Source organism: Amblyraja radiata, chromosome 17 (genome assembly GCF_010909765.2).
Source record: "Amblyraja radiata isolate CabotCenter1 chromosome 17, sAmbRad1.1.pri, whole genome shotgun sequence".
NCBI classification, from domain to species: domain Eukaryota; kingdom Metazoa; phylum Chordata; class Chondrichthyes; order Rajiformes; family Rajidae; genus Amblyraja; species Amblyraja radiata.
In genome coordinates, this window is record NC_045972.1 from 37,122,303 (window position 1) to 37,144,628 (window position 22,326).

General features: G+C 39.4%; 1 protein-coding gene across 3 annotated transcripts in view; it reads left to right on the forward strand.

The window, feature by feature from the left end:
• The window catches only part of nup93 (nucleoporin 93), a 107,131-nt gene that overhangs the window by 43,246 nt on the left and 41,559 nt on the right, over nucleotides 1–22,326 (forward strand). The window contains exon 1 of one of the 3 annotated variants that reach the window (XM_033036177.1): nucleotides 21,804–21,959. The exons of the other annotated variants lie outside the window; for them this stretch is intronic. The gene's annotated coding sequence lies outside the window, so the exon portion shown is untranslated. Of the gene's footprint in view, nucleotides 1–21,803; nucleotides 21,960–22,326 lie in introns of those variants that run through there. 3 annotated transcript variants of the gene reach the window in all.

The window sequence follows — 22,326 nt, forward strand, 5'->3', positions numbered from 1 at the left end:
GAAAAAGTGGAGGAATGAGTTGCAGAGATCCGGAGTAGAGGTAGGGAGAGTGTTGGCTCGAGGCTTGAGGAGCTTGCCCACTGTGGAGAAGAGGGTTCTGTGGTTTAGGCAGGGATCGGTGAATATGGATGAGAGGTAGGCAGATTTTGCAGCAATGAGGGCATCTTTGTAGTCAGTGAGGTGGAGTTTGTAAGCTTCAAGGTGAACTGTGAGAGATGATTTCTTTGTGAGTCGTTCAAGTCGGCGACCAGTCTGTTTCAGTTTACGAAGTGCAGGTGTGTACCAGGGTGAAGATGTGTTGAAAGTTACGGTTTGTATGTAATGACTACAAGCGCAAATCAAGCGTGAATAATATGCTGACTTTGTAGAGGCGAGGGGAGAGTACGTAGCCTTGTGGTGCTCCTATGCTGAGGGTTTGCAGGTCTGAGATGTGCTTTCCCAGCATCACATGCTGGTTCCTGTCTGTCAGGAAGCTGGTGATCCACCAACAGAGGGGTTCAGGCACAGTCATCTCAGAAAGTTTGGAGTGTAGTAGCTCTGGCACAATGGTGTTGAATGCAGAGCTAAAATCAATAAAACGCGGTCTAGGTGCTGGAGGATGAAGTGCAGGCCCAGGTTGACTGCGTCATCCACAGATCTATTGGCCCGATATGCAAACTGCAGAGGAGCCAGCAGTGGTTTAGTGATATTTTTCAGCTTGGCCAGCACAAGCCTTTCAAGGGTCTTCATGACTACAGAGGTCAGTGCGACAGGCCTGTAGTCATTAAGACCAGTAATCCTTGCCTTTTTGGGTACAGGGACAAGAGTGGAGACTTTGAAGCAGGCAGGGACAGTACAGGTTTGCAGGGACTGATTGAAAATGTCTGTGTAGACCGGTGCCAGTTGTTCGGCACAGAGCTTGAGAGTAGAGGGGGAAACATGTCTATTAATGCTACGTAATATATTCTATGTACAAATTAATAAATCTTTGAATAGGGGGTAGCACAGTGGAATAGCGATAGAGTTGATGCCACAGCGCCAGCCTCCCGAGTTGAATGCTGACTATGTGTGCTGTCTGCACATAGTTTGTACGTTCTCCCCGTGTGGGTTTTCTCCAAGTGCTCTGGTTTACCTCCACACTCCAATGACGTACAGGTTTGTAGGCTAATTGGCTTCAGCCAAAAAAAATTGTAAATTGTCCCTGGTGTATAGGATAGCACTACAGTACAGGGCGATCATGGTCAGCGCGGACTCTTTGGGCTGAAGGGCCAGTGTCCGCACAATATTATCTCTAAATTCCAAAGTTTGGGTACCTTTTATACGTTTCACAGATTAATGGCTTCTTTGCATATTGACTCAGCAGGTACATTTTATTACTTAAGTGAGAGACCGAACAGCGATTGGTATCATCGTTAGACTACAGACCAGAGACATTAAACAAATATAATGGAGATGCTGGGAATATATGTTGGAAATTTGTTTCTCTTGACTGGGCTGATCAGTCTTCAAGGTCCTTTATTATATATTTAAACACTGATCACATATATCCAAGGACGTTGTTGGCAACTAGAGTATAAATTACACGTTCCCCAGCAGAGAGATATGAATCATCGTGAGCTATGGGTGAGGTGCCGGAAGACTGGATGGTGGCTAATGCTAAGAAGGGCTGAGAAAAAAACCCCATAGCAACTATTGAGACCATTGAGGAAAGTTGCTGGCAAGGATTCTAAAGGATAAGGTTTAGAATAGTTTAGGTTAAGATGTGCACATGGAAAGCTGGGTTGATTAGGGATTGTTAGCATTGATTTGTACATAGGGCACCATATCATGATTTTGATTTGTGTTTTTTCAAGTATCCAAGAAGAAGAATAAGGGCAGGGCTGTAGATGTCTTTGATCATGAGTGCATGGAACACTGCTCTGGAATGTTTGATCACATTGGATCTAGAGAGAGCTTATTAACTGCCTGCAGACTTGGCTTAATGGTAGAAAATGGTGGTGGTGGAAGGTTCTTTTTCAGACTGGAGTTATATGATTAGTGGTGTGTCTCAGTGAGTGATACTGGGCCTGTTACTGTTTACCATCTATGCCAACGCTTTGGGTGAAAATGTACAAGGCAAGATTAGTAACTGTGCAGATGACACCTAAAATAGGTGAGCTACAGGGAGAGGTTGAGCAGGCTGGGACTTTATTACTTGGAGAGCAGGAGGCTGTTGGATAGTCTTATAAAGTTGTATAAAATCATAAGGGGAATAGATAGGGCCTTTTTCCCCAAGGTAGAGAAATCAAGAACTAGAGGACCTATGTTGATGGTTAGACAGGAGAGATTTAAAAGGGACCTATGGGGCAACGTATTTGCACAGAGGGCGATGGTTATATGAAATAAGCTAACCGGGAAAGTAGTTGAGGCAGGTATAATAAAAACATTTCAAGGACAGTTGGAGGGGTACATGAATAGGAAATATTTAGAAGGATATGGGCCAGGCACGGGCTAATGGCACTAGTTTGGATGGGGCATCAAGGTCAGCATGAATGAGTTGGGACGAAGGGGCTGTGTCTGTGCTGTATGACTCTATTTTTTTGCCATGTTTAGCAGAATAGAGAAATATGTATAAACTTCACTGCTGCGTCAATTGAAACTTGATTTTATTCAATTGGTACAGTAGTTATTTGTGTTAAACACCAGTGATCATGACTAATGTTAATACATTTTGTAACCATTGGTAGGCTGGTGAGTTATGCTTGTTGTGGGCTTCAGAGGTCACAATAGGTGTATTTAGAAATAGAATTTAAAAAACCCATCAGAATAATTGTGTAACTGCAGAGAGTGCAGTTGACATTTTTTTTGCCTGCACAAATTATATATTGTTGAAATAAGTCAATAAATGTGTTAATACATTAAAGGAAACTTGCAGCATGAAGTGGATTGAATGTAGAAGGGAACAGATGAATTGGGAACCATTTCAACATTTGCATTCACGAGGCTTTATGTGCATTATGGCTTGATTTGATAGATCTATGAAAATGAATGTTTAATGTACGTGCTTAAAAAGCATATTGAGTATTGGACCGGATTTGAATACCTACACAGGCAGTATTTTTTGGTTCTAGCATCAAGCAACACTCGATCACAACCCCCTTCACTCAATTCCATTAATGTGTTGTCCCCAAATTTGGGGCTCCCTATTACAATTGTTTCCATTGTTTATACGCGCCAATGCCTTCTGTCAGGGATTGCCAACTGCTGATGAATTGCGGATTTTTTTTGTCTGGGTCTACAAGGAGCTGGACAGAGTGACAAATTAATTTCCCAAAGAACTCAAATGTTAGCAGAGGTGATATTTTCATGTCATAAGTATAAACTGGATTTGCCATGATATGCCAATTACTAATTTAAACTTTAATTTACCTGCAGACATTATTTTAAAATATTTTGCATACAGTTAAGAATAAAGCTGTGATAATGCAGGCAGAAAATATGGATACACTACAAATTGGTTTATGCTTTTCCAAGTTCTGAAAATTAGAATGAGCAGCGAGTTTTGTTAACATTTTTGATCAACCCTATGACTCAGCATTGATTTGCTATCTTGCTCTCGTCCAACTGTGTTGTGCATTGGCACATTATATAACATATTATACAAGCGCATGGTTTTGAATTGCAGTACACGCAACTTCCGCATCACTGCTGATTTTTGAGGGGAAAAGCATGGAATGAATGACATTTAATGTGCAATTTAGTATTGGTTTGTTTTATATAACCCAACCAATTCTTTACAGCGGCCATGCAGTAAAGTTTTTATGCGACATGTGTGCACAGTACATAGTCTTTAGAATTTCTAGAAATTGAAAATCTGGATTCCTCTGGCTGACAAGCTACCAAGTTGTTGACCGTTTTTACCGTTCTAAGCTTGTAAGATAAAAACACACTATAGTAAAGCTTTAGTGAACTGTTTGCTTTATAAATCAATCATCATGGACTTGCATGTAGGTGATATTCATGTGATGGTTTGAGCTGGAAGAACTCAGCAGTGTGAAGAGCATACCTCATTTAACATTTTTAATAAACCTCCTACAATTGGAGTTGGTGCCAATACTGCTGATGAACACTGCTGATGAACTGAAACACCCCTGATATCTACCAGTATTTTTGTTCTGTTCTTGGAGCTTCTGAATGAAGTCAGGAGAGACATTCTTGCCATAGAGGGAGTACAGAGAAGGTTCACCAGACTGATTCCTGGGATGTCAGGACTTTCATATGAAGAAAGACTGGATAGACTCGGCTTGTACTCGCTAGAATTTAGAAGATTGAGGGGGGATCTTATAGAAACTTACAAAATTCTTAAGGGGTTGGACAGGCTAGATGCAGGAAGATTGTTCCCGATGTTGGGGAAGTCCAGAACAAGGGGTCACAGTTTAAGGATAAGGGGGAAATCTTTTAGGACCGAGATGAGAAAAACATTTTTCACACAGAGAGTGGTGAATCTGTGGAATTCTCTGCCACACAAGGTTGTTGAGGCCAGTTCATTGGCTATATTTAAGAGGGACTTGGATGTGGCCCTTGTGACTAAAGGGATCAGGGGGTATGGAGAGAAGGCAGGCACAGGATACTGAGTTGGATGATCAGCCATGATCATATTGAATGGCGGTGCAGGCTCGAAGGGCCGAATGGCCTACACCTGCACCTATTTTCTATGTTTCTATGATTGTTAAGTCAAGACACTCACAAGAACATTAGAGCACTGAACTTGGCATTTATACGGTAATAATTTCCCCACAATCATACCAAATGATCCATTGGGATGAACTGTACCGTGCTTTGAAAATACAAGCATGAGATTTGAATTAGTGTTTGACAGGGAACTTGCAAAAGTTGGAAATTATTCTTTCTATTGGACTTGCAGAGTAATTGCTGAGTTTATCACTGTGGACAGATGAGTCACTTGTAGTTCCAGGAAGGTAGACATGATTCATCGGAGTACTGTGATGTTGCTGGAAAGTTGTTCTCTTTGTTTAGTGGAGTCCATGCAATGATGTAAATATCATTGCAGATTACTGGGCATCTCAGTTGCTAACTTGTCCTTTGTAAATTTGGTGATTTTTTTAAAAGTCAGCTTGTATTATTGGATTTTGTAAAATTATTACTTTTATGGGAAGGTCATACACAGTGATTGCTGCTCCTCGTGTTTTCTTTGAATTAATAGGCGTTGAAGGTCATATACATAGTGTCTGTAAATGTACAGAATCCACACTGTGATTTGGGGAGCTGCTCTTTGGGCACTGGTCAGAAGGGGAGGCGGGGGGGGGGGGGGGGGGGGGGGGGGGTGGAGGGTTGCTGAGGAGAACTCTGGTTGTGACTTGTCGAGGAGAACTCGTGCTGTGAATTGTCATTCTAGAGGGATTATAGTGACAGATTTTTATATTGTTTCAAGGATTCTTTCCTTTAGTCACTATGATTGTAGAGCATCCTTCTGAAATGTGGCTGTGTACAAAAACTCACCTCCATCTTGCGCCTGCTTCATGGTAGCATGCATCCTGTGTCCCTAGCCAGTGGTTCCCACAAATACCCAATTTCAGTAGACTGGTGTAAAACAAGTCAGCATGATTGCTGCATCAGTTGCTTTCAACTATCTTTGCCAGCGTGCAATGATTTACCTTCAACAGGATTTTCAGTGGAGTGCAGCTAATTTGAAAGACCAATGTGAAACAATTTAACTTGCAATGCCTCCACACCAGAACGAAGCCACCCCAACCTTGAGCATCAAGCAGCAGTGCATAAACAATAATTTGTCTGTACATATTTAGACGCTGCACCCCAAGTTGTCAATGACCTATACAAAAGAGCAGATCTTATACTTAAAATTGAAAACAAATGTCCTTTACCTTCCTGCCCTCTGTCGTGTAATGCCACTTTTCGTCAATAAAACCTACCTTTACATCCTTTACATCTCTGAGGAAAACAGTATTTTAAGATCAGGTAAAAAACTCATGATTTGTTGGAAGCAGTAATCCCTGGCTTCCTGTGTGCACTATCCACAGAAGGCATCTCAAAGTTCTGTAGATCTCACTACCACCAGGATGGTCCTTGCGAAATCTTCCATAACCACTAGCAGATTAAATGAATCAACATCTTCTCCCAGGTTGCCATCTCCAGCACTGAAGCTCTCTCTGCACTTAGCGTGCTCTGTGGGCAGTTCATCTCACTCTCATTCATGCCTGACACCGGATTCTGTAAATACATGGTGTTTACCAGTGGACAGCGGAAACAGTTAAAGGATTTTCTCAAAGCTTCCTTGGAAAATAAACATGTAACATTCCTATAGACTTGTGGGAATTGCTGGCCCACAGCAGCTCAAAAGGTGCATGAAGGCTGCCATTGAGAATTTATTGCCCATTCATCAAGAGTCCAGCATAAGGAATGGAAGCAGCCTGTCTTCTGGCTCCTCTAGCACCTGTAGCCGAGTCTGCCAGCTCCACTGCAGAAATGGAGTGAAAGAAAAATGTCATCCTTGATTCAAAGAGTCCGAATAAGGTGAAGAAAAAAGATGACTTGTCTAACAAAAAATATCTTAATGCCCAATCACGCTGTACATGTTAGGACAGTATATTAGAATTTTCATGTATATATATATACATACACTCACACTTATGATAGGTATAGATAGGATGGACAGTCAGAACCTTGTCCCAGGCTTTTATAGGAATATTAGAGGGCATAGCTTTAAGATGATAGGGTCAAATTTTAAAGGAAATGTGCAGGACAGGTCTTTGTGTTACAGAGGATAACGAATCAAGCCACGCTTCCGTCAGTCTGCCCCAGGGCAGCTGTGGCTACAGAAGTAGCTTACCACCACCGAGTGTGACTGAGGAGTGAATGAATAATGCGATGTAAAGCGCCTTGAGTATTAGAAAGGCGCTATATAAATCCCATCCATTATTATTATTATTAGATAGGATGGTGGAATTTAAGAGACTTCTGAACATACATATGGATATTCAAGGAATAGAGGAATGTAGATTACATGCAGGCAGATTTGAGTTGGTCTTGGCATCATGTTCAGCACAGACTTAGTGGGACGAAGGGCCTGTTCTTGTGCTGTATTATTTAATGTTCTAAATTTTTGGCATGGATGATGAATACTCTTCCAGTACCAGTGTAACTTTAGCCAGCCGATATTTGTGAAGGGAATGAATTTGTGACTGCTTCTTTGATGTATTGGGATCCTAGCGACAGAGTGCTGTTTGTGAATCCCCTGCTTATGCGGTATTGTTTGTTCCCTTGATGGGACTAAGATCTACTGCTACAGGTGCACAACCTTTTATCCGGAGTTCCGGAAACCGAAAAGCTCCGAAAACCGGAGACTGTTCAGAGACGGGCTTAAGATGCTTGTCCCTGAAATGAGGTCCTTTAATAAGAGATAGTTGTAGCCATATGTCAGTATCACAGTTAAACATCTTGTCAATAGTGTTGATTAATAAGCTTGTCAAAATTGACTGCTGCAGGCAATCTTCAAGGAATTGTTCCTATGACAACTTGTATTTACAAGTTACTTTAATGTTTTCTTAAGGAGTTGTGAAGGGAAGAAGTACGGAGTTGAGACAAAGGAGGATTAAGAATAATGATCAACAAGGAGAATTAACACTGGGATTTGAGATGGTCTTATTCTAATAATCGTTTAACTTCCATATCATTCTTTAGTGATTCTTTATATTCCATGATTTCCTATTTATTAAATTTAGTTTATCATACAGTACTTTCTTTAACCTTTTATGAGTGTGAAACCTTAGAATTCTGTCATAACCGCCTCCATGGGAAATAAATGTGTTTCAAGATTTCAAACTTCATGTTTGTAATTGAAGATCTTTGAGAGAGTTGTTGTTGTTGTATCCTTTATTTGGTTTGAAAATAGTTTACCTGTATGGAACACCATTGTGCATAGAACAGGTCTTTATCTACGTTTTATACAAATTCAGTACTTGGTGTTTTGATGTTTGGTGCTCTTTTCAGAATTTTGTTTGCCTTATAATTTTTCTACCAAATCTATAGACTTATTCCCTTTCGTATTTTCCCCTGAGGTGATCGCTATCTGTCCATTACTTTGAATTTTGTCCAGAACAGCAGAGGACATTAATGGCCAAATGGAGTAATTGGTAGTACATGGAACCATAGTTAAGTGATCAGTGTAATATAATTCAAAGGATGTTGTCCATTTTAGGAACAAAGGGAATGATGGGTCTGAAATGGGAGCCTGAATTCTGGTGCTTGGATACCTGGGCCAGGGCCTTTAATTGTCTGAAGGGAAAAGATCTTTTGCCCTTTCATCCAAAATAGCTTGGCTCTCTGCAGGCTGCCCTGTCTCTTGTCAACTTCCTGTTCCTCCTACTCCGAAAGTATTTAGTTTGATATATGTGTGTGGAACTTGAGTGTAGTGTTATGAGCATCTTTGGATTGTTTATTTATTAATGTGTTGCATTGTTAATATCTGCACTTTTAAAGGAAGAATGAAGGGTGGTTGTCCATTTGCAGTCAGCAATCTTATCAAGTTGTTAGTCTTGGAACTGGTATTGTACAATAACATTTCCATTAACAAGTTCACGGCTGGGCTTATACCAGAAAATAGTTAAATCCTTTCTGATATTCTGTATCAATTCGTGAAAAGATTATTTCTCTCATCAGATTTCTGCTTTATGTTTTTTTAAACCTGGAGATGTACCCTGGCTGCTTGCCATACCACAGTATCAAGGCTGCTTTAGAAGCGTATGTCATAACAAAGAAAAATCCCATTAGCTTTCAATATTACTGGAAAAAATAGATCATCCATCATTATTCATTTATTGGGTGAGTAAGAGCTCAGGCTAGTTTTGGTGTACTAATACCAATTTAACTTGAGTCTGATCTGAATATCTGATGCTTTCAGTCTTGCAGGAGTCTTTAGCAATATTGAGATTCAAACAGATACACATTTTAGAAACTTACTTTTTCTCTCCAATCACACACATTTTTTTGCGGGTGATTGCTTTGTAATGCATCCTTATTCTTTTCAAGTAGCTCATCCGTTCAGTAAATTGGACAGTTGGTATATGAATTCAGGGTGGTATGCAGACGTAGCTCAAGCACTCAATTATAATTCTGCAAACATTTTATATTTTGATTACCTAGAAACAGACTTTGTCCTTTAGTGCTTATGATTTGTTGTAGGAAATTAATCATTTTCAGTTATCTTGGCATAAAACAGCCAGGATAAATACTGGCTTCATCTATTTTCTAAAAAGTATGCAAAATACTGCAATCTATCAGCCCTCTATGCTAAAACGCAGCCTCAAATTTTGAACGCTGACTTCTGTAACTGTAAATTATAATTGACGGATTTCTTCTCTGTAACTCTAATGATACTTTATTGTTAAACTAAATCCTGCACTCAATGTTTTCTCTTTTCACTACCTGTTGTACGTGTGCGTCTTGATTGTACTTCTGTAGTGTATGATTTGATGTGACTGGATAGAGTGTCAGCATTACTGTATTTTCATTGTATCTCAGTACACATAACAAAAATAAACCAATACTAATTTAAAACCTGTTCCAATTTCATAACAAGCTCCTAGAATGCCTCTTCACATTTGTCTATAGTAAAGATAACAACTTGTTTTTACATGATGGAGCAGAAAAAGTGCAGAATATAAGAGATGCAAGAAAAAAAAAGATGCCAAAACGGCACTTCTGTTCCCCCAGTCACGTACAACAACATAAGACATCGGAGAAGACGTGTGCCACCAAGCTCCTCAAGCCTGACCCACCATGTAATAAGATTATGGCTTGTCTGTGCCGTGTCCACACTCCAGTTCCACATCAGCCTCAATTTCCTGAACCATCAAAACAGCGACTTATTTGATATCAGAGTCATCTACTGATTAACAAGGCCTTGGGGAATGCAGGACTCTCCGACCAAAAACATCAAGCTCTGTACTTAGAACTACTTTGGCAGTCAGCTAAATCTCACTTGCCTTGCCTTCTTTTTGAAGCTTATCACCATCAAAAGTCTTTGAGTATCTGTGACATTGAAATAATGATGGAAAAACATTTGATATCAGTTTAATAATCATCATATTGTTTAAAAAAATAAGCACAATTGTTCAAATGTTTATAAGAAAGAACTTAAATACATCTAAAACGTTAAATAAATTTGAATTAATTTCATTTAATATTGTAAACTAACTTCTCAGCCTTCAGTCATTCCACCCCATTGAAGTCTCTAAATTTAGGTCTAAACAAATGTAGTTCAGCATCCCAGATTTCTCAACATAATGGTTGGAATTCTGAGGAAGCAGGCATTTAATCTGGGAAATCTGACAACTTTTTCAGAACTTTAGACTTTCCACATTTGTGCCAGTCCTCAGAAGTGAATTTGATTGTCGCTTTGAACCATGCTGCAAGACAAATTGTGCTCGGGTAGAAAAGCAGCTCTTTTAGTTTTGTTCAATTTCTGTGATTTAGTATGGCCTAAAATTTTACATTATACCAGTGAAGAATCAAGCTGTGTTGCTTTATAATTTACAATTTGGAATTTGCGCCTCTAATATGACTGATCAAATATCTGTATCTTCTTTTGTGGTTCTAAAGGATATGCAAACTGAATGTGCACTTCTCTTGTTTATTGTTAATTAGTGTGCCACCAGCTTTTTTTGTACATTATACATTTTGTGCCTGGTTTCAATGAAGTCTTTTGTCAGAGAAATTATATTCATTATGTTTATCAAAATGCACAGAGTGTCTGCATTTCAAAATAATACGTTTCTATTTCAGCTTATTTAAATCTAAGATAATTTTACCTTCTGCAACTTGGTCATATTTTTGACACCATTTATTCCTTCTTCTCAGTGAGATTGACACTTTGGAACAAGGCCTACGTTGGACAATAAATCAGCCTGCAGTAATTGATTTCACATATAATCATCAGAATCAAAGGATAGAACAGCTATTTAGTCATTCTAGACTGGGCTGAAATCTGGTTTGCAAAGTGGACTCGGCATCACAACTGTGCCACCCACACTGTGGCAACTATTACCTACGTGGCCACATTATTCCCAGAAAATAGTTAGTAGGAAGAATTAATAAACAGTGTTGCTATTCCACCTGAACATTTTAGCTCAGCCAAAAATAGGAGCTAATCAAGACGATTGTTTGATTATTCTTGATCCGCACCATCATGTAAAAATAATTCAAATTAAAGGATATTTGAAAAATATTGCACGGATATTCTCAGCTCAATGTTCTTTACCTCCCTTCCAAAAAATATCTTGAAAGGATTTTTATGGCTGTTCTGCACATACCAAGAAAAATAATTATTGGGTGACATTGTCCTCTGATGCTTCTCAGTGGGCAGTATGTTTGCAACAGCAGCAACCTACCAGCTTTTGTTCTTTATCAGTCGAGGGGAAAAAATATTGACCAATTGTAGACATAGAACCAGTAAACATTAAATTAAAATTACAACAAATCTCAAGGTAAAACGGAAAAATATAGAAATACTCCGGCAGGTCAGTTAGCATCTGGGGAGAGAGAAACAAATTTAAGATTGCATGTCAAAGGGAAGTGTCTAGAAAATTATTCTAGCAGAATAACTATTTCAATCACCCCATTAAATTCTGTATTCTTGGATTCTCCAAGTAGGAGATTAGTATGTAGTATGAACTAGAAGATTGAAGGGTGTTCACTAAGTGGCAGCCTTAATAGTAGGTTTCTGACCATTAGATCTTAGAGATACAGTGTGGAAACATGCCCTTCAGCTCACAGAGTCCACGCCAACCAGCAATCACCCCATATACTGACACTATCCCTCTACACACTATGGTTAATTTATTATTTTTACCGAAGCCAATTAACCTGCAAACCTGTACGTCTTTGTAGTGTTGGAGGAAACTGGAGCACCCAGAGAAAACCCACGCAGTCCTGGGGAGAACATACAAACTCCACACAGACAGCACCCATACTCAGAATCAAATCCGGGTGTCTAGCACTGTCAGGCATCAACTCTACCGCTGCGCCACTGTGCCCGTGGAATTTATTTATTGGAAGACTACAGAACAATAATAGATCTATTTTCTTGGTTTTGTGCCTTTTGGTTTATAAAGGTACTGAATAGAGACCACCTAAAAATGAGAGAGATTCAGGAGCCTAGTCACCTTGGGACCACTTCAATTAACTTTCAATCTTATGTAGAATGGTATTGTTAGAGGCCTGGGACTAAGTCTCTCGTTGATCCCTAAGATAGACAAGAAGTACTGGAGTAACTCAGTGGGCCAGGCAACATCTCTGGAGAAAAAGAATGGGTGACGTTTTGGGTCGGGACCCTTCTTCAGACTGAAGAAGGGTCCTGACCCGAAGCATCACCCATTCTTTTTCTCCAGAGATGCTACCTGACCGACTAGGTTACTCCAGCACTTTGTGTCTTATCTTTGGTATAACCCAGCATCTGCAGTTCCTTGTTTTTACTCTCTAGTTGATTGATTCCTTTGGTGCAAGTTTATTCAAAGTAGCTATAGGGGGCTATTGCATAAAATATTTATTTTTGCCTCTTGTCAATGTATCTGTGATTCTAATTGTTGAATATTTCTTAATTACACCATTGAGTTATTTCTCAACGTTGCCTTGTTTGTCTTTTGTTCCCTGCTCTGTTTCTAGCCCCCTGTCCATCTCTCTATCCTCTTTTTTTAGATCTTGACGACACAATTGCATTTTCCATTTCCTTCGATCTTTAATATTCTTTCTTATTCGTTCATAGTTGGACCTCAGTGTTCACCGCATAATGACTAATACCTTTTCTAAAACTGTTGAAGATTGTTATGCAGGTATTTGGGGTTGGAATGTACATTTTAAAAATGTATTCTTCATGGGTTTGACCATCATTTGTGGGGATGGGAAGGACTGCGAGAGGGAATTTAATATGGAGGCCTGCCTTCTTCGTGTTTTTTAACCTTGATGGTTTTATGAATTCAATCCCCATGCTATGCTTCTAAAAATACTTCTAAAGTATTCGTTTCTTTTTTGAAGTTTGAGAAAGCTTCTAATAATAGTCATCTTTTGCTTTGAAAATATAAGGGCCTCGTGTTATTGAAGTGACCTTGTCTGGGCTATTCGGCAGCTAATAATAGACAGGAAGGAGCGTGACACTCAGACATTAGTTTTTCATTTTTCTACAGCTAACTTCTATAGTTATCCACAATTTGGACAATCTCTTTATAACTGCAAAACAAAAATGAAGTTGTGAATGGGGTGAACCGAGTTGGCATGATCTCCTGATATTTGTCATAGGCTACCACTTCAGTGGAGGTTGCAAATAGGACGTTGCGCTGTTTTTTAAATAAACTGCCTTTCATAGTTTGATACAATTGCATGGGATTTACAATTGGAAAAAGACACTATCAGCAGGTCACTCAGTGGCTGCATCGACCTTGCCTTCGAGCCTATAATAAATCACAAGGGACTAAATGTTGTTAATAGAGACGGAGGCAGATGATGGAAAAAAAACCGGAAGGATAATATAACCCACAAAGTATGAAGAGAACAGGGGGGGGGTTTGAGAGAATGGGAGGGGTAAATTCGTACTAATGGCTTAATGGTAGCATAAAGTCATTATTGGGTCAGATTCATTAGTTGCTGACATAGACGTGCAGACAGACTGGCTTTGTACAAATGTGAGCGCGTTCAGCAGCAGTATAACAATAAAAGCTGCTGTGTCATTGAGATGGAGGATGGGAGTAGAGATTAAAACTGATGTGATCTATGTTTTAATATATAGTGAATATATTCTTAATTTGAACAAGGTTTCTTAATTTCAAGGAGATTGTATGTTCTAAAGCTCTTTTCTCCCGAAACAATAGAATTGAACCAAATCTTTTTTTTAAATAGATGTATTCCAGTTACATGTCATTCGGTTAGAACTCGGCAATGAAACTACATGACCTCTTCAGTCGTTGAGACAATTATTTTCTGAAAAACAACTTGAAATCAGAGCTTAATAGCATGGAAACAGGCCCTTTGGCCCACCTTGTTCATGCTGACCAAGATGATATACTGGGCTAGTCCCATTTGGTTCATAGTCCTCTAAACCCTTCAATCCATCTTTCTGTCCAAATGTCAGAAATGTAATAATTGTATCCGCATTTATATCTTTCTCCGGCAGCTCGTGCCAGATACGAACAACCCTCCCCCCCATTAAAAAAAAAAGGTTGCCCCTGAGGTGCCCCTTAAATCTCTCCTCTCTCACCTTAAGCCTATGCCCTCTAGTTTTAGAATCCTCTCCCCTGGGGGGAGGGGGAGACTTTGAGCGTTCACTTTGACCCTAACCCATGCCGAGAATCAAGCCTCAAAGAACAGTTAACCTGTTAGGAAATGAGACGGGACAGGTGGCGGAGGTATGTGTTGGGGAGCACTTCGGGTCCAGTGATCACAATACCATTAGTTTCAATGGACGACAGATGGCACAATGGGCTAAGTGTTCGGCTGGCAACCGGAAGGTAGCTGGTTCGAATCCCGCTTGGAGTGCATACTGTCGTTGTGTCCTTGGGCAAGACACTTCACCCACCTTTGCCTGTGTGTGTCCTTGGGCAAGACACTTCACCCACCTTTGCCTGTGTGTGTGGATGTAATTATGTGAAGCACTTTGGGGTCAATGCAAGTTGACTAAAAATGTGCTATATAAATAAAGAAATTTAAATATAATTATGGAGAAGGTCAGAACTGGACCTAGGGTTGAGATTTTTGATTGGAGAAAGGCTAACTTTGATGAGATGCGAGATGATTTAAAAGGAGTGAACTGGGACATTTTGTTTTATGGGAAATATGTAGAAGAGAAATGGAGGACATTTAAAGGGGAAATTTTAAGAGTACAGAATCTTTATGTTCCTGTTCGGTTGAAAGGAAACAGTAAAAATTGGAAAGAGCCCTGGTTTTCAAGGGAAATTGGACATCTTGTTCGGAAAAAGAGGGAGATCTACAATAATTATAGGCAGCATGAAGTAAATGAGGTGCTTGAGGAGTATAAGGAATGTAAAAAGAATCTTAAGAAAGAAATTAGAAAAGCTAAAAGAAGATATGAGGTTGCTTTGGCAAGTAAGGTGAAAGTAAATCCAAAGGGTTTCTACAGCTATATTAATAGCAAAAGGATAACGAGGGATAAAATTGGTCCATTGGAGAGACAGAGTGGACAGCTATCTGCAGAGCCAAAAGAGATGGGGGAGATATTGAACAATTTCTATTCTTCGGTATTCACCAAGGAGAAGGATATTGAATTATGTGAGGTAAGGGAACCTAGTAGAGTAGCTATGGATACTATGAGTTTCAAAGTAAAAGAAGTACTGACACTTTTGAAAAATATAAAAGTGGATAAGTCTCCAGGTCCTGACAGGATATTCCCTAGAACATTGAGGGAAGTTAGTGTAGAAATAGCCGGGGCTATGACAGAAATATTTCAAATGTCATTAGAAACGGGAATAGTCCCCGAGGATTGGCGTACTGCGCATGTTGTTCCATTGTTTAAAAAGGGTTCTAAGAGTAAACCTAGCAATTATAGACCTGTTAGTTTGACTTCAGTGGTGGGCAAATTAATGGAAAAGATACTTAGAGATAATTTATATAAGCATCTGGATAAACAGGGTCTGATTAGGAACAGTCAACATGGATTTGTGCCTGGAAGGTCATGTTTGACTAATCTTCTTGAATTTTTTGAAGAGGTTACTAGGGAAATTGACGAGGGTAAAGCAGTGGATGTTGTCTATATGGACTTTAGTAAGGCCTTTGACAAGGTTCCTCATGGAAGGTTGGTTAAGAAGGTTCAACTGTTGGGTATAAATGCAGGAGTAGCAAGATGGATTCAACAGTGGCTGAATGGGAGAAGCCAGAGGGTAATGGTGGATGGCTGTTTGTCGGGTTGGAGGCAGGTGACTAGTGGGGTGCCTCAGGGATCTGTGTTGGGTCCTTTGTTGTTTGTCATGTACATCAATGATCTGGATGAAGGGGTGGTAAATTGGATTAGTAAGTATGCAGATGATACCAAGATAATTGTGGATAATGAAGAGGATTTCCAAAGTCTACAGAGTGATTTAGGCCATTTGGAAGAATGGGCTGAAAGATGGCAGATGGAGTTTAATGCTGATAAATGTGAGGTGCTACACCTTGGCAGGACAAATCAAAATAGGACGTACATGGTAAATGGTAGGGAATTGAAGAATACAGTTGAACAGAGGGATCTGGGAATAACCGTGCATAGTTCCTTGAAGGTGGAATCTCATATAGATAGGGTGGTAAAGAAAACATTTGGTATGCTAGCCTTTATAAATCAGAGCATTGAGTATAGAAGCTGGGATGTAATGTTAAAATTGTACAAGGCATTGGTGAGACCAAATCTGAAATATGGTGTACAATTTTGGTCGCCCAATTATAGGAAGGATGTCAACAAAATAGAGAGAGTACAGAGGAGATTTACTAGAATGTTGCCTGGGTTTCAACAACTAAGTTACAGAGATAGGTTGAATAAGTTGTTTCTTTATTCTCTGGAGCGCAGAAGGTTAAGGGGGGACTTGATAGAGGTCTTTAAAATGATGAGAGGGATAGACAGAGTTGATGTGGACAAGCTTTTCCCTTTGAGAATAGGGAAGATTCAAACAAGAGGACATGACTTCAGAATTAAGGGACAGAAGTTTAGGGGTAACATGAGGGGGAACTTGTTTACTCAGAGAGTGGTAGCGGTGTGGAATGAGCTTCCAGTGGAAGTGGTGGCGGCAGGTTCGTTGGTATCATTTAAAAATAAATTGGATAGGCATATGGATGAGAAGGGAATGGAGGGTTATGGTATGAGTGCAGGCAGGTGGGACTAAGGGGAAAAAGTTGTTCGGCACGGACTTGTAGGGCCGAGATGGCCTGTTTCCGTGCTGTAATTGTTATATGGTTGTTATATGGTTAACATACTGATGATCCTTTCTTGCACCCTTTCCAACCCAGTGGCATCCTTCCTATCACAGGGCAGCCAGAACTATACACAGTACTCCATGTGTGATCTCACTAATGACTTGCACTACTGCATCATGCTGCCTGACCCGCTGAGTTACTCCAGCATTTTGTGTCTACTCATGATGTGTCAACCTTTGCAATCAATATCATTTCCAATGAAGGCAGGGGTGCCAAAGTCCCTCCACCACATTGTCCACCTGACTCACCATTTTCAGCGAACCATTCACTTGTACTTCCAGATCTCCCTGTTTGTAACACTCTGCAGGGCTTTACCATTTACTGTAATCAGTACTCTCCTGGTTTGACATTCCAATGTGCACCAACTCAGACTTGTCAGAGTTAAATTCCATTTCCCATTCCTTGGCCCATCTTCCCAATTTTTTGTTTAGAGATACAGCGTGGAAACAGGCCATTCGGCCCACCTTGTGTTGATCATCCGTACACTAGTTCTATCTTATCCCATCCTACACACTAAGGGGCAATTTACAGAAGCCAATTAACCCGTGGAATGTGAGAGGAAACTGGAGAAACCAACGCGTCACATAGCCATGATCGAATCTGGGTCTCTGACGCTTTGAGGCAGCAGCTCTACCCCTGCGCCACTGTGCTGCCCTACTGATTGATCTCGATCCTGTTGTAAAATTAGATATCCATCCTCATTGTACATTATACCATCAATTTTGGTGTCATCTGTAAATTTACTAATAATGTTAACCTCATTGTCATCCAAATCATTAACATAGATAACAAACATCAGTGAATCCAGCACCGACCACCGTGGCACTCAACTGGTCACATGCCTCCAATCAGAAAAACAACCACCCACAACTACCTTTTGATTCCTTCCTCTGCCAATTTTGAGTCCAATTGGTTAGGTCACTTCGAATTCCTGCTCTCTAACCTTCTACTAGACAAGTTTACAACACGGGATTTTGTGTGTGTGTGTATGTGTGTGTGTGTCTCTCTCTCACTTTATGAATTCATTTTTTAACATTCTCTTTTGCATCTCTCTGGCTTTGTGCAAGCTTTGTACACTAGGAATATGAAGTTTGGTGTGTTAGTTATTCCTCACACTTCTTCTTAGTACAAACCAGATTGAAGAAGGGTCCCAACCTGAAACGCCATCCATCCTTTTTCTCCGGAGATGCTGCCTGAGTCGCTGAGTTACTCCAGCACTTTGTCTCTCTTCGGTATAATCCAGCATCTGCAGTTCATTTCTACACATGCCAAAAACTTGTCTAAACAGCTGAGTTTACAAAGCAGACTAGGCCCAGTGAGATCCACCTGCAATAATCTGCAATGGAATGTGACTCTGTTACCACCTCCTCCTTCAGCTGCCTGAATACCTTGATCGATGTTTTATTGACATTTGTAAGGATTTGCTTTGTTATACTCAAGCGAGCGATTTTCATTCAGGGGGAAGCATAATTATTTTTTGGGATGCCCAATGACAGCATTCACTGAACTGGGCAGGAACAAGCAAGATAGACACAAAAAGTGGGACAAGCAGCATCTCTGGAGAGAAGGAATGGGTGACGTTTCGGGTCGAGACCCTTCTTCAAAGCAAGCAAAGCTGCCTCTACTATTCCCCATTGTGTTGCTAGAGAACTGTAGAGAAGCTTTCATTAGTGCCATATCTTGCACAGCATCATTTCCTGAAGGAATACAAAGGACACGAGCTGCTTTCTGGTCATTTATAACTTAACTGGCTTGAATGGAAAGCATTCATTTACTAATCTTTACAGGATACAAGCCACTTTTAACAAATTAAAAGGCAGCACGATAATGAAATCCTCTCTCCCTCTCCACTACAATCCCTATAAATATTAGGTTTTCCAGGCCTTGTGTCTATTATAAAAATGATATTTAACTTTAAGATTGGGCCTATGTAAAATTAAAGAATAGAAAGTGTTTAAAATTATTTTGAACTTAATCACAATTTGAGTTCCAAAACAAAATGTACATATATTTGGTGGCAGCTGGTTATACTGCCCCATCTTTGCAAATTATAAGGAATCGTCAAATTTTACCTTTGAAATAAATAATCTGCATTGATTCTGCAGGATTAGGCTCTAAGACATGTGTTTATTTACCTGTTAAGTGTAATAACAATTGTAGCAATGGAAAATACTAAAGATTTGAAAAATTCTCACTAATATCTAATATCGTTTGTTGATTATAGATATCTGGAATTTTGCATTGTTAGGGTCATCCTGCACAGAAATTCATCCATGTTGATCTAAAGTGGTCCACCTGCTTTGGCCAATATCCTTCTAACATTTCTTATCCATGTACCTGTCCAAACGTCTTTTAAAGGTTGTTATTGCCCCTGGCTCAACTACTTTTTCTGGCAGCTCCTTCCATTTACCGATCTAACTTTCCAAACTCCACAAATATCAGCATGTTAGTTTGTAAAAAAAAAAAACCCCAATTATTTTTATTTGAAAAAGCATGGAATTCACTCATCAGTTCATTCAATAATTTCATAAATGTGATTTTTACCTTTTAAAATGGAGTCTGAAAACAGTAACATCCAGTTTCAGGAACAGCTTCCGAATGACCATCAAGCTATTGAACACTACAAGCTCCCAACTAAATTCCAAAATACAAACTACCTTGGTTGCACAAGGGAATTTAGGCATTGTTTTGCTATTTCCACAATATTGTTTTATTTCTTTTGATATAACTTTCTTTTGTTTGTTTATGAAATTATCTATTGAATGCTGTGTTCACAAACCTGTTGTGCTGCTGTAAGTAAGAATTTAATTGTTTCAGTACATATGGCATAAAACAATTGAAAATGTTAGCTTTGAAGAAATGGAGTCATGCTATTGTCTATACCCATTCATAGTTATCAATATAAAATAGCAATTATACAGCCTGTTTTAAATATGGCATCTGATTTCACTATAAACTATGAGAGCAGTAAGTGTTGTTTATTGATGTCACCTGAATCTGGAATTAAATCATTGTCTTATGCTCCGTATAAAAAACCCTATTGTGCTTTTGGAAGATTTGCCGAGCCTGTCTACAGAAAATAAACCTATCATTCTCGTTGAGATGTAGGTTTAATGGTTGAGAATCTGCTTGCATTGCTGCAGAGCAATTGCACAGAGTGAAAAAGAATTAGATATATCTGCATTATTTTTACCATTGTGTTGCGTGAATTGGTCAGAAATGCAAATCTCTGCACATATCTTTTGGACAATTTCAGATATTCCAGCTTCTCTGAATAACATGGATTTCTATTGATCAACCAATTTGTCAATATGATATTTAAAAATTCCTCCAATTACTTTAAATTGAAAGAGCATGAATTCACTCATCACAAAGTTAAAAAATTAAAATAAATGAAATATTACCTTTAAAATGTTAGCTCTGACGAAATGGATTCTCATTATCGTCTGGATGCATTCACTGGTTGTTTTTTAAAAAATCCACTCAGCTGAACTGAATGAGCGCTGCTGTTTCTCGAAGTTTCTGTGGCATTTTGCAATTTGATGAGATGCAATTGCTTGGTTGTATCAAATTAAATGGTCAGATTGACACCAGCTCTCACTACGTCTCGTTGCAACTGTTCATCCAAACATAACTCCTAGTCTGAACTCTAAAGGATTCTTCTTCTTTTTGCTAGCACTAATATCTAAATATATATTTGTTAAATACTAAAGATGGCAAGCTGGAGGGAATTTGTGGAGACTATAACCTTTGATTTAAAATCTTTAAGTTTTGTCATCACTGGATTCCATTTTGAAAATAGCACAAGTAGTGTCCTTGTTTTAACTATATAGCAATTCATTTATTTCCATGTCAGTAACTATTCTAGATTGCTTTTACTGCACATTATAACATATAATACACATACTGTATAATATGTAATAATGCAAGGACATCCAGTGTTTTATGATACCGCAGACTGAATTTTGGCAATTTCTGGAGTGTCACAAAAATGTTATTTTAGTGTGAATGCAAAGTTACTTTAACGCTGTAAAAAGCACTGATTTTTCAGATGAAGTAAATGCACACTGCAGCAGGAAAGCTTAAGTGAATCATAATGGCAATGTAGCATGTTCCATGTTGTGTTCAAATAGATAGTGACTATTAATGCTGCTGTATTTCGCATCTGCAGTTGGCCAGCAGTTAACAAAGGCATACAGTAATATTGGTGTCTGCATAAATGGCGGATGCTGACCAGTTTTGCCGCTGGGTGAAGGTAGATAGAAAGCGTTACACCTCTTCTCCATGCTTCATGACATATGGCAGTGAAAGCTGCTAGTTTAAGAAAATAGCTTCACATCTGTGATTAAACTGTGCATCTCCCACCGTTGCTTCATTCTGCAGCCGCATTTACCTCATTAACAAAACATGACAGCTAAAAGGATTATTAGCCTGATTTCAAGGCAGGATGTCGGAAGTCATCAAATATTCCCATTATCATAAATTGCGGTAGGCCAAGGCAGGAGAGAAAAGGTTGAATCATCTTTCCTGGCTGTCACCCCCCCCCCCCCCCCCCCCCTCTCGATTTCCCCACCCTTCTGTCTTTCCTGCCCTCCCCCCTTTCAGATTGACATGGTACAGTCCTTTAACAATAAAAAATCCCAGTGTAACCCTAAAATCGTAGCATTGATCAGAGCAACCAGCTTTGGACTGCTGAGGTTTAGGAATTCACGTTTTGCAGTGCTGTGGAAAGGGTGAATTGCAATGCATGCATTTGTGAAATCGACTCAGCTGATTGCTAGCTCCCTAGACACCCAGCTGCTGGTTAATTTTGCTCCCGGACTGTTGACTGTATCAACAGTTCTAGGTATCTTAATGCATTTTTGCTGTACAAAGGGCTACAGACAGCAACAGGATGGGCATTAGGCTGCACCAGAGACTGATCAGGAGCATCTTGAACCCTAGAATGGCCTTGAAATGCATCATTTGTTTTATTAACTAAAGTACTGGCACATATTTGACAGAGCAAATTCCATCAGGTACGTCTGTTGAACCCATACCAGTTATCTTGCTTTACAATAATAGGCTTTTTCTCCAGGTAAGGAAATGCATTTTTAAATTAATTTAATCGTGTCGTGGCCACGTAAGACCTAACATATAATATATTTAGGGTGGGGTCATGCTGCGCCTAATAGCTGAAAGCTTCGTGTCATGTCGGTCTACTAATCAGTTGCCATTTTCGATTGTTCTTTTTCAAGAAGAGTGCTGTGCAGTAAGTATAAAGGATTTCTGTATTTTAGTCATTTGAAATATGTAATTTTTTAGTAGTTTGAGTATAGGAGGAATTCATTTTGCTGAATATAGTAAATAATTTAATTTGATTCTTTGTCCAGGTTTTATGATAAC